Source organism: Mustela nivalis (assembly GCF_964662115.1).
Source record: "Mustela nivalis genome assembly, chromosome: 3".
Taxonomy (NCBI): Eukaryota; Metazoa; Chordata; class Mammalia; order Carnivora; family Mustelidae; genus Mustela; species Mustela nivalis.
Genome location: NC_139022.1, coordinates 6,403,124 through 6,415,829, shown reverse-complemented (window position 1 = coordinate 6,415,829; position 12,706 = coordinate 6,403,124). Strand labels below are relative to the sequence as shown.

General features: G+C 41.9%; 1 protein-coding gene and 1 long non-coding RNA gene across 2 annotated transcripts in view; one reads left to right on the top strand and one right to left on the bottom strand.

Moving 5' to 3' along the window:
• Window positions 1-1,157, top strand: part of LOC309861888 (uncharacterized protein) — a gene marked incomplete at its 5' end in the record, with an annotated part of 53,153 nt that extends 51,996 nt beyond the window's left edge. The window contains one exon of the mRNA XM_082725199.1: window positions 960-1,157. The remainder of the gene's footprint in view (window positions 1-959) is intronic.
• Window positions 1-12,706, bottom strand: part of LOC309861483 — a 547,912-nt gene that overhangs the window by 237,399 nt on the left and 297,807 nt on the right. The window lies entirely within an intron of this gene.

Genomic DNA, 12,706 nt, shown 5'->3' with positions numbered 1-12,706 from the left:
GCCATAGTTATATTTAGTCAGATTAGATGTAGAAACCAATTAGATTATAAATCAATGGGAAAAGTGAGTTAAAAAACAATTTGAGGCAAAAATCCAGTCCTTGTCTGTTCCTGAATTTTGTACTCCAACTCTCAAGCAGAAAATGCTTTGTTGAGTTAGGGATGTTGAGCCAATTCTGGGATGATGTCAAGGCCTATTCCTTGAAGCCTTTAAGTGTCAGGTACCTCACTGTCTATGGGGCCCAGCAGGACATTGGAGCATGTAATACTGACTTGGGTTCAAGACAGCAGAGAGTCCTGGAATTGTGGGGCAGCTGTGCATGTATATAGGGTCTCAACCTTGGGTACATTGAGTTCTTTGTTTCCAGGCCTTACATCTTTTCCTACCCAATGAAATCAGAAATCCAGTGGTGGAAATGTATGTACAGAGTAAAGATTGTAGAGGAGTAAAGGGGCCCTATATTTGACTGGTCCCTTGAATACAACTAGAAAGTTACCAAATCATTCTCAAAACCTGAGAAATCAGTGATCTGAGAAAACAAATATTGTAAATTTACAAATAGAAAATGAACCATGGTTTGGAATATGGGAGGTGGGGAGACTTGAATCCAGTGTGATATATTTGAGGATATGGTAGAGGGGATGGATGTTGCTAGAGGAGGCTACTGCAAAGTATTATAGGCGGCAGAACACAAAATGGGAACTTTTATAGTTTTGCTACTTGGGAAACTTACTGGGTTAAATTTCCCCAGGTTACAAAGCAAGGTGAAAGCCCAGATATGACAGTGTGGTCTGAAGAATCCTGGGGTCATAAGAATGGGCAGTGCCTTGTGGCAGCTGAATTCTCAAGCCTGGTAGCCAGGAAGCTGGCTAAACCAGAGAGTCTAGGGATCTGTTTTCTGCTCTGTGCCGCCATAAACCATGAAATGCTGATTGGTGTTGCTATCACTCTCTTGACAGGGACTCGGCAAAGTGCAGAAGCATGACACTACCCTCTCCTTCCCTGGGTGGAAGAGAGTGGGTCTGCAACCAAGGAGTCTGTCATATTTGGAGTTTTGAAACTCAGTTATATGCCTACTTTAAAAATAGCTTGGCTTGAAACAAGCATAGAAAGCACTAGAGAATCCCTTGCTATAGAAATAAAAGAACTAAAATCTACTCAGGTCAACATTAAAAATTCTATTATTGAGATGTAGTTCAAGTGGAAGCTATGCAAAGTGGATGAATGAGGCAGAAGTATGAATCAGTGACACAGAACATAAAGTAATGGAAAATAAGGAAGCTGAAAAGATCAAAGAAAACTATGAGATTTTGAGTACTGTGCAATTCCATTAACTAAAATAATATCTTTATTAGAAGGGTTCCCAGGAGATGAGGACCAGAAGAAAGGGGAAGAAACTTTATCTGAACAAATTATAGCTGTGAATGCCCCAAATCTGGGGAAGAAAACTGGCATTCACTCCAGGAAGCACAGAGAACACCCCTCAAAATCAATAATCGGTCTACACATAGAATTATAATGTAGAAGCTTGCAAATTCAAACATCAAGAGAAAATCCTGAAAAGCATATTGGACAAGAGTAGACACATGAAGCTGGTAGGAGGCCTGTCCACAAAGACTTACCAGGCCAGAAAGGACTGCTTTGATATATTCAATGTGCTACTTGAGGAAAAAGAATATACATGAATCTTGTAAACACCAATGCTGTCATTCAGAATAAAAGGAGAGATAAAGAGCATCCAGGACAAACAAAAATGAAAGGAATTTATGAACACTAAATCAGCCCCTGCAAGAGATATTAAAGAGGAAACTTTGAGACTTTGAGTGGAAAGAGAGATCCCAAAAATAATAAAAGAAAAGAAAAAGAAGAGACAATGTACATGAACAGAGACATTACAGGTTATACATGGCACTAACTTCATATCTACTAATAATTACTCGTTGTCAGTAGACAAAATGGTCCAATCAAAAGACATACAGTATTAGGATGGTTAAAAAAAAATACAAGACCCATCAATGTGCTGTCTATAAGATCATTTGAGACCCAAAGTCGCCTTCTGATTGAACATGAGGGTTAGAGAACCAATTATGATGGTAGTGAACATCAAAGGAAAGCTGGAGTAGGCATCCTTATATCAGATACATAGATGAAAAAACAAAAACTATAAGAAACGTAAAGAAGGGCACTATATCATAATAATTGTGTCTATGACACAAGAAGATCTAACAATTACAAATGTTGATGCACCTGTAATGAGAGCAAACAAATATACAAACTCATTAATAACAAATTTAAAGACACATTTTAATAATAATGCAACAATAGCAGGGTATTTTAACAACCCACTCACAGCATATTATCTACATAGGTCACCAAGAAAAAAGGGGCTTTGAAAGACACACTGGGACAGATGAACTTCACAAATATGTTTAGAGCATTTCATCCTAAAGCAACAGAGTATACATTCTTCTTGAGTGCACAGGGAACATTCTCCAGAATAGATCACAATTGGTTTCATCTGGTTGAAAAAGATTGAGATCATATCATGGATTTTTCAAACCACAAGGCTTAAAGACCTGAAGTAAACTACAAGGAAACATTGGGAAGAACCACAAATACATGTAGATCAAAGAATATCTTACTAAAGGATGAATGGGTCAACCAGGAAATAAAAGATTATTTAAAATACTTGGAAGGAAATGAAAAAGAAAACATGACAATCCAAAATCTTTGGGCTGCAGCAAAGGCTGTCCTAAGAGGAAAGTATAAAGTAGTACAGGCCCTCCTTAAGAAAAAAGAAGCAAACAAACAAACAAAATGCACAAAGTAATTTAAAGGAGCTGGAAAAATAGCAGCAAAGGAAGCCAAAATCCAGCATCAGAAAAGAAATGATAATAATTAGATCAGGAAACAATATACAGAAATTTTTAAAAAAATCAATGAAACAAAGAGCTGATTCTTTGAAGGAATTAGTGAGATTGAGAAACCACTAGCCAGACTTACCAAAAAGAGAGAAAGGACTCAAAATCATAAATGAAAGAGGACATATCACAACCAACCCCACAGAGATAGAAATATTTATAAGAGAATATTATGAGTAATTGCAATTCAACAAACCTTCCAAACTTATTCTAAGAGGCCATCATTACCTGGATCTCCAAACTGGACAAATACTTGATCATAAAGGAAAATTATAGGCCAATATCCATGATGAATATGGATGTAAAAATTCTTAAGAAGATACTATCCAATAATATCCAACAGTACATTAGAAGGGGTATTCAACATGACAAAGAGGCATCAATTCCTGGCTTTCAGGAATGGTTCAATATCTGCAAACCCATCAATGTGATAAACCAAAATATTCTAGATATTCAATGTAATCCCTATAAATGTACCAACAGTGTTTTTTCAGAGAATTGGAGAAACCTCAAATTTGTATGGAACCAGAAAAGAGTCTGAATAGCCAAGCATCACTGAAAAACAAAAACAAAAACAAACAAACAAACAAAAAACAACCCAAAGCTGTGGCATCACAATGCCTGATTTCAAGATCTATTACAAAGCTCTAGTCATCAAGACAGTATAGCACTCACACAAAAACAGACACTAGATCCATGGAACAGAATGGAGAATACAGAAATGGGTACTTAACTCTATGTTCAACTAACTAAGCAGGAAAGGATATCCAAAGGGGGGGGGGTTCTTTTCAGCAAGCTATGTTTGAAAAATTGGGTAGGCACATACAGAAGAATGAAACTGGAACATTCATATAAACCATACACAAAGAGAAACTCAAAACTGATGACAGACCAAATTTTGAGACAGGAATTTATCAAAATCTCAAGCAGAGCATAGGCAGCAACCACTTTGGCCTCACCAGCTACAACTCCATACTAGACATATCTTTCAAGACAAGGGAAAGAAAAGCAAAAATGAACTATTGGGACTTCCTCAAGGTAAAAAGCTTTTGAACAGCCAAGGAAATAGTCAACAGGACTAAAAGGCAACCCAGAGAATAGGAGAAGATATTTGCAAATGACTTCTCAGATAAAGGGCTACTTTCCGAAACCTATAAAGAACTTATTAAAATCAACACCCCCAAAAAACAAAAAAATCCACTGAAGAAATGGGAAGAACACATTAAAATATATTTCCCAAGGGAAGAGATACAGATGGCCAACGCAGATAAAAAAAAAAAAAAAGCCGAACATTGCTTATTATAAGGGAAATCCAAATCAAAACCAGAGTGATATAATAACTCATACATGTCAGAGTGGCTAAAATTAACAAGCAAGGAAACCACAGATGTTGGCAACAATGCAAAAAAAGGGGAGTCCTCTTTCCTATTGTGAGGATGCAAACTGGTGCAGCAGTTCTACAAAACAATATAGAGGTTACTAAGAAAGTTAAAAATAGAACTACCATACAAACGAGGAATTGCACAAATATTTATTCAAAGGACACAAACCTAGTTATTCAAGGTGGCACCTGCATGCCGATCTTTATAGCAGAAATATCCACAGTTGCCAAAAGATGGAAAAATCCTGGGGTTCCATTAACAGATGATTGGATAATATGCAACTGATGAATTGCTAAGTTCTACCCCTGAATCTAAAAACACACAATGTGCTAACGAATTTGAATTTAAATTAAAAAGATTAATTTTAATCTTTTAGAGGAGGAGGAGGTGTAAAGCACCCAATGTGATTCCCACGTGTCTACCTCAATTCCAGCAGTGCCTCATGGGTAAGAATGGAGTACACAATCATTGTTACTCATACAACTCTGCCTACCATCCTGACCCCAAACCTCCTCACCCAAAGATGGGAAATTGTCCGATGCCTCTGAACTCGTTCCACCCTGCTTTCCTGGTCTTGTCACATTTGCTCTTCCAAGGACTGCCTCACATAGGAACCTGTCACATTATTGTAGTGCAATAATGCTCTACAGAGAAACATCCCATGTAGTGGCAACAATCTGAATCCATAGCACCATGGTCCAACCTCAAATTTAGCAAAAATCTACTAAATCATGTCACCACCAAATGCTCTATGCAGAACCAGTGTAGAGACTTATTGCTTTTCTATTTTTTCCAATCAGAATGGTACTGACCTCAGCTGTCGTGCTTTGGTTCTAGAGAACAAAATATTTGTTCTAGAGAAAAGAACGTTTGAAAGTGTTGATGGGAAAGTCAGGTGATGCTCAGGATCAGCTCTGCATACATCACCAATATATTCTCAGAGCGATGGAGACCCGAGCCTCAGTGTCAATGTGAAGACACATAAGGCACAGTAGTGACTCTAAGACATGCTGCAAATTACGCTCATCCAGGTGTTGTTTCTTGTAAATTAGTTATTCAGAAATAATAATTTCAAAGTGTTTATTTCCCCAATATTAAAATTCATACCACACCACTACTCCAGGAGATGACCACACACTTCCCAACTCCCTTTCTATGCCATAGTAGGTGGGTGTTCAAGCATTAACCCTTGGGCACCATATGTAAGGGAGTAACATCCAGGAAAACCTTCACTTGAATGAAGAATCTTTCCACCTCATGGAGCTGAACCTGCCTCTCACTGCAGTGTGTAGCTTATTGTTTTAAAGCCTTCACCTCTCCCTTGAGGATGTAAACTTCTCCTTCAGCTGGAAGATCTCAGCCAAAGACTCCACAGTGTTCAGAACCTAGGTCTCCTCTACAATGCACTCCCATTGTGACTTTTCATTTCCTTCAGTATATTTTAATACAAAGTCTTCAGACCATTGGATTGTTTCACCTCCTGGGGCATGGTGTAGTTTTCTTCTGAGGAGAACTCCCCCCAAAGTGAATAATGCACAGATATCAGGCCACAAAGACCTTAGACTGTAGTAAATCTAAGGTGAGAAGGGACTCAGATGCTCACTTTTCTGGAGAGTTGAAAGGCAACTAGTCATAGAGTTTTGTGTCAAGTTTGTTTCCCTGTGGCTTCTTAGCCCAGTGCTATCCTGAGATGCAGGTCTTTTGGTTTGAAATCTCCCTGGTGTCCATGACTCCAGTGGACACATCAGTGAGCAATGCTGAGCAGGTTTAGAGATCTCACAATCTGACACCAACTGGCAATCACAGTGTTTGCAGAACTGCATTATTCTCCAGGCCCAAGGGCACATGGTACAACTGCTGTTCAGGTGTCTGCTTGTCCTATAAGACATCTCAGTTATTGGTTCCCAGATGATCAATAACTCGAAGGTGAGCCTGCTTACCAGGTTTGGCTTATCAAACAGCTGAATTTGTCTCCAGGCCCAAGGGTATATGGTGTGCTTACTATCCAGGTTTCTGCTTAGCTTATCAGACAGCTCAGTTGGTTTCCATGTGCAAGGCCAACTGAATAACTCACTATCAATTTGCCTGCTTGTCTTAGTGCAGGTCTGTGTTGTTCTTATTGACATCAAGGGACACAGAATGAGCCTGCTATCCAGGTGACACATCTAGCAATGTGCTGTTTTGTTGGTCTCCAGGTCCAAGGGTTAATGGTAATCCCTCTCTCAAGTTATCTGCTTAGCCTAGAGCAAGGCTCCTTTATTGGTTGCCAGGTTCAAGGGCACATGTTAATACTGCTTTCCAGGTGTCTGCTTGGGCTAGACCAGAATTGATTTTTTGGCCTCCAGGATCAAAGGCACAAGGTGGTATTGTGGTCCAGGTTCCTGCTTGGCTTGGTGCAGAGTTGCTTTATTTGTCTCCAGGTCCAAGGGCACATGGTTAGCCACTGTCAAGGCATTGACTTAATCTGTCAGATGGCTCAGTTGTTTGTCTCCAAGTCTAAAGACACATTTTGAGCCTGTTCTTAAGATGCCTGCTTGTCCAAGGAAAGATTTGTTGGTCTCTAGGTCCAAGGCACATGGTGAACCTGTTGTCTAGGTGTCTGCATGGCAAAGCCAAAGATTCTTTCTTGGGCTCATGGTCCAAGAGCACATGGTGAGTCTGCTGTCCAGGTGCCTGTGTGGCCTAATAGAGACTTGATTTTTTGGTTTACAGGTCTGTGGATTAACGTTGAGACAATTGTCAGTTTGCCTACATGGCTTGTCACAAAGCTGCATTATTTGTCTCCAGGTCCAAAGGCACATGATAAGCCTGGTGTCAAGGTATATCTTTGCCAAGCAAAGAGCTGAGTTCTTGGTCTCAGGGTCCAAGGGAACATGATGACCCTCCAGTGTGGGTGTCTTCTTGGCCTACCCCAGAGCTTCTTTCTTGGGCTCCAGGTCCAAGAGTACAAAATGAGCCTGTTGTCCAAGTGCCTATTTCGTCTAGTAGATACCTGATTTTTTCATTTCCAGGTCCGTGGTCACATGTTGAGCCAGCTTTCAAGTTGCCTGTTTAATTTGTCACAGAGTTGCATTATTGGTCTACAGGTCCATGGGCACATGGTAATCCCACTGCATTGGTGCCTACTTGGCCAAGCAAAGAGCTGAGTTGTTGGTCTCAAGCTCCAAGAGCACATGGTAAGCCTCCTGGCTAAGTGTCTGCTTGGCCTAGTAGAGACCTGATTTTTTGGTTTCCAGGTCTGTGGGCAGATGTTGAACCAGCAGTCAAATTGCCTGCTTGGCTTGTCACAGAGCTGCATTGTTCATCTCCATGTCCAAGGTTAGGCACAGGTTTAGCCTATTGTCAATGTGCCTGCTTATCCATCATACAGAACAGTTGTTGGTCTACAGGTCCATGGACGCATGGTGAGCCCATTTTCATGATGCCTGCTTGGCCAAGCAAATAGCTTTTTTGTTAGTTTCCAGGTGCAAGGCACATGGTAGGCCTCCTGTTTAGGTGTCTGCTTTCCCTAGTCTAGAGCTCCTCTCCTGGACACAGGGTCCAAAGACACATAGTTAGCCCACTGTCAAGGTGCCTCCTTAGCCTATCATACAGCTCAATTGTTGGTCTCCAGGTCCAAGGGCACATGATGTCCCTGTTGACAAGCTGCCTCCTTGCTCACAAAAAGAGCTGAGTTGTTGGTATTGAGGTTCACAGCAGGGGCTGAGCCAGCTTACTAGATGCCTGTGTGGCCTATCATATAGCTCAGATGTTGAATCAGGTCCAAGGAATCATGGTGAGCCTGCTTCCCAGGTAGATTCTTGGCCTCATATAGAGCTGGTTATTTGGTCTCCATGTCCATGGGAACATAGTAATCCAGGTTTCAGGTACCCCTTTGGCTGAAGAGAGATCTGAATTGTCGGCCTTCTGGTAAAAGGGCGCATGTTAAGCCTGCTACACAGGTACCTACTTAGCCATAGAGAGCTGAGTTTTTGAACTGCAGGTCTAAAGGCACATGGAAATGCTTCTGTTCAGTTGATTCATTTTTCTAATACAGAACTGGGACATAGAACTCATAGTTTCTTGCCAAGTGGCAAACCTGTTCTCTGGGCTTACTAATGTAAGGGCCTACTTAAGCAGAGGGAGGCATTTTGCTGTTTATGCAGTAAACTTAGATTGGTCAATCTAACACTATGCAGTAAACTAAGATTGACCCTGACCCTCCCAGAGGAACTTACTTTCAAAGCCCAGATACAAGGGCGGATCAGGCCAGGTAGAGACAGGCAATCAGTGGGTCATGCATACTGTCTCCCTAGCTACCAGTCACAGGTAGCAAAGCCCAGATACAAGGGATGATCAGGCCAGATAGAGACATCCAATCAGTGGGGCATGCATCCATCTACTAGGGTGAATTGTAATTCAATTGGCCACCCGTGTTTGACCTGACATTACTGTGCAGTTTTCTCTGTGTATTGCAACCTCATTGTCCACCTGTGTATAACTCGGCTAAACTACCTCTATAAAAGTTAGTCTGTGAGGCTGGTTGGGGTTGCCACTTTGCAAGAGATGGCTGTGACCAGTCAGTTTGATTCTCGATGCTTGGCGTGAAATAAAGCTTTGCTTGACCTTCACTTTGTATCAGTCTGGCTCCTTTGATTATGGACCCTAACATTGGGGGCTCATCCAGGATCAAACGACGAGAACTGAGCCAGCATCAGAATTTCTGGGAAAAGCCTCTGGAGGTAAGATCACGGGATCCTGTCTGTCTGGTTGTGGAGCTCCAGGGTATGGCCCATGTGGGAGAAACTGGATACAGCCATGCTCCCCAGGGCTGGAGTGGATGCAGGGGATGCCCCATCCCTCTTCTGGGACCTTCCAGGGGGTTTGAGTCCCCCTATAAGGTCAGGGGGTTCATGTCCCCCTGGGTGGTCAGGGGGCCGAGAAAACTCCCACTAGTGAGTGGTTGCAGGGGATAGAAAATCTCCACTGGCTGTTGGGTCTGCTTGTTTTTGTCTTGTCTTTTGTTGCCTGTTGTGTTGCGCATCCCTAGGGGACTGAGAAGATCCCCACAGGTGAGCGTCTCTAGGGGGCCGAGAAAACCCCCGCCAGCAGCAGGTTCTGGGTGAGGGCCGCTGGGTCTGCAGTTGTTTTGTCCTGTCTTTTTATGGCCTGTTACATTGTTTGTTGTATTTGAAGGAATGGGGCAAGCAGAGAGTAAGGGGACTCTGATTTTCATCTCTCTGTTCCTCATAATAGATGTGGGGCTTCTCCCTCACTCATTTCGTGTGTTAAGGGCTATGACTGTAGCCAACTAGGTTTAGTCTAACTCAAGACAGAGACTTTAAGGAATATTCCAAAGCAGCTGCTGAAACTCCTTTTGTTTCGGGGAATCCCTTGCCCTCTCTGGCCTGACGTGGACTGCCTAGCCCCTCCCCCTTGCTGGCAAGAGAACATGGCACCTGAAGTGGAGATGGTAATTTGTCTGTCTCAAGGTTTTAATGGGTAATTGTTAAAGTGGCTTTCAAAGTCTTTGGTAGCCTGAAACTGTGAAGGCTTGCTTGAATGACAAATGGAATTAAATTTGTTGGACATCTAGGTCTTAACAAAATGGGATAAAATGCTAGAGCGTTGGTTGCAGGTACTGGGTTTGTACTTTTGAAATCTGTTGGTGAACATGTTTTGTGCTTAACTGATTTGTAAATTTGCCTTCTAAGAATTCTCTTGTAAAATGACTTCTGCCTTATAGGGAATTTATATGGAAAGCCTTTCAGGATAAATACAGGTCATTGAACTGAAATGGGTAAGAATTTACAGAGTAAAAGCTGCATTCTGACTAAGCCAGAATTAGTAACGGGACTAGGTGAACTGAAAGATTGTAATGTTGTATCTCTTGATGTTTTGTCTTATTTTAAACATTAATGGTTCTGTAGTATTTCTCTTCTAAACTAGTGAAACTTTTTCTTAAGTTATCTGTAACTTACAGAGATGTAAAAGTAGTACTTTGTAAACAAATCAAGGTATTCAACTCTTTCTCTCTATCTGAACCCTCTGAAATCAAAAGTTCTCAGCAAGTGTTCTTTCTTCCATGGCAATCAATCATTTTCATAAGTTCAATAACAATCTGTTATCCTTGTAAAAGAACACCCTTGGAAACACTGCTTATTTTACCAAGGCTTTAACTGAAATGTCATATTTGAAAAGATTCAGATATGACTAGACAGCTTAAAGGAAGTAAGGTTGACTTTATAAAACCTGGAACCGTAAAGCCCTTTGGAACGGTTGGCTTGACACCTTGCTTACAGAGTTCCCAGCAGCCTCATCTGGTGAGTAAAGGATGCTACTTCCTGGCAGGTGCAGGAACCCCAGGTTACTTTGGGGACCGCAGGAAGAGGAATTTGTCCAAATCTACATGTCTTGCAGGCATGTCTGATGGCAAGTATGTAGCTTGGCTTCTGGCCTGGTGAGGCTACTATAAGTTCAACCTAGAGATTCCTTATGAGAATTTCCAGCAAAGCAGATTCTAAAAGTTTTATATGACCACTCACTGTTCTTGCTGAGCTTATGTAAATAATTAGGCCAGATTTGTTAAAACTGGACTTGTTTTCAAATAAGTTAGTCCTGATTTGTCTATCTCTGGAAATGAGGGTTATTTTAGAGAAAAAAAATTATGTTTTAATAACACAACTTTATGCATGTTAAATTCTAGATTTGATTGCCTTTTAAATGTTTGTTTACCTAAGCTAGACAACTTGAGGTAAACTTCAGGGAAGTTGCACAATAGCTCTTTTAAATGATCTTGCTTTGCCAGTCAGTCAGCCCCAGATATAGAAAACTTCAGAAAATTGAAGGATTTGAAGGTAAGAATCTGAGTGAGTTTGTGGGAATAGAGAAAAGCTGTTTAACACCAGGGATGCACAGGAGAAAGGTTTTGACATTACATGAGGCAGGTAGGGGATGGTAAAAGGAAGGAAAAGCCTAAACACAGAGAAGGCAGGCAGGAAGACTAAGATTCAGATCAGTGCATCTTCTGTAAGGAAAAATGACATTGGGCCAGGGAGTGCTCCAAAAGGATAATGGCCATGCTGGTCTCCAGAGACTGAAGGGGCTGTGGTTTGGAGTCCCTCCCCAAACATCGGGTAAAATTTGAAGTGGAGGGGAAATCAATTGAAACCTATGGGAAAACTATCTGGAGAGGAATTCTGGGTACAAGGGGTGAATGGCATAGAAAGACATAAATGGACAACTATGCAGATATTTGTGGCAGCAGTAGATGAAAACTTTCTTAACTAGCCAGTCTCAGAACCAGAGGAGATAAGAGAAGGGAGTCTTCTCCAAACCTTACAGGTCGAGTTTCCTAAAGTCTTGACAGATGGGAAGCCCCCCGTCTTGGCCAAGGGACAGCCTAAAGTGGTGGTAAAATTAAAAGCAACAGCTATGGCTGTTTGGGTTCGGCAGTACTCCCTCCCTCGGGAAGCAAAGGAAGGGACCAGAAAGCACATTAATTGCCTCCAAGGAGATGGAATCCTAGTTCTTTCCAAATATCCATGGAACACACCTTTGCTGCCCATCAAAAAAAGCCGAGACTGGGGAGTATTGACCTGTTCAGGACGTGCGGGAAGTTAACAAATGGGATGAAGATATCCATCCAATGGGTCCTATCCCCTATACCCCCCTCTCCCTCCGGGGACCCAGAAGAACTGTGTATACCATCTTAGATCTCAAGGATGCATTTTTCTGCATATATTTAGCAAAGGAATCTTAGCCCCTTTTTGCTTTTGAGTGGCCCATCCCACAGGAAGGATTCCAAGTGCAGCTCACCTGGATAAGACTTCCCCAAGGATTCAAGAATTCACCCATCTTCAACAAGGCCCTACAGGAGATTTGCATCAGCACAGAACCTCCAATCCAGGAGTCACTGTTACAGTATGTTGATGACTTGCTGATAGCTGTTGAGGACTATGGGTCATGCTTGCAGGGGATAAGAGCTCTCTTACAGACTCTGCAGGCAAAAGGGTATTGGGTGTCAGCAAGAAAAACACTCTGTCAGAGCCACGCCACTTATCTAGACTTTGATCTCCACAAGGAAGTGTATTCACTGTCTGAGTCCAGGAAACAGGTGATCACCTGATACCACCACCCCACCATGTCCCGACCAGTGAGGAAGTTTCTTGTGATGGTGGGCTACTGTAGGCTGTGGATACCTCAGTTTGCAGAGATTGTCCAACCTCTCTATGAACTGACTATGATAGAGTGGACGGCTGAGGCAGAAGGAGCATTTTGGGAATTACAAACAGCCTTACTGAGTGCCCCAGCATTGTCCATCCCAGATATTACCAAGCCCTTCCATTTGTATGTGGATGAAAAAGCAGGGGTGGCCAAAGGAGTTTTGACTCAGACTCTGGGGCCTTGACAAAGGCCAGTAGC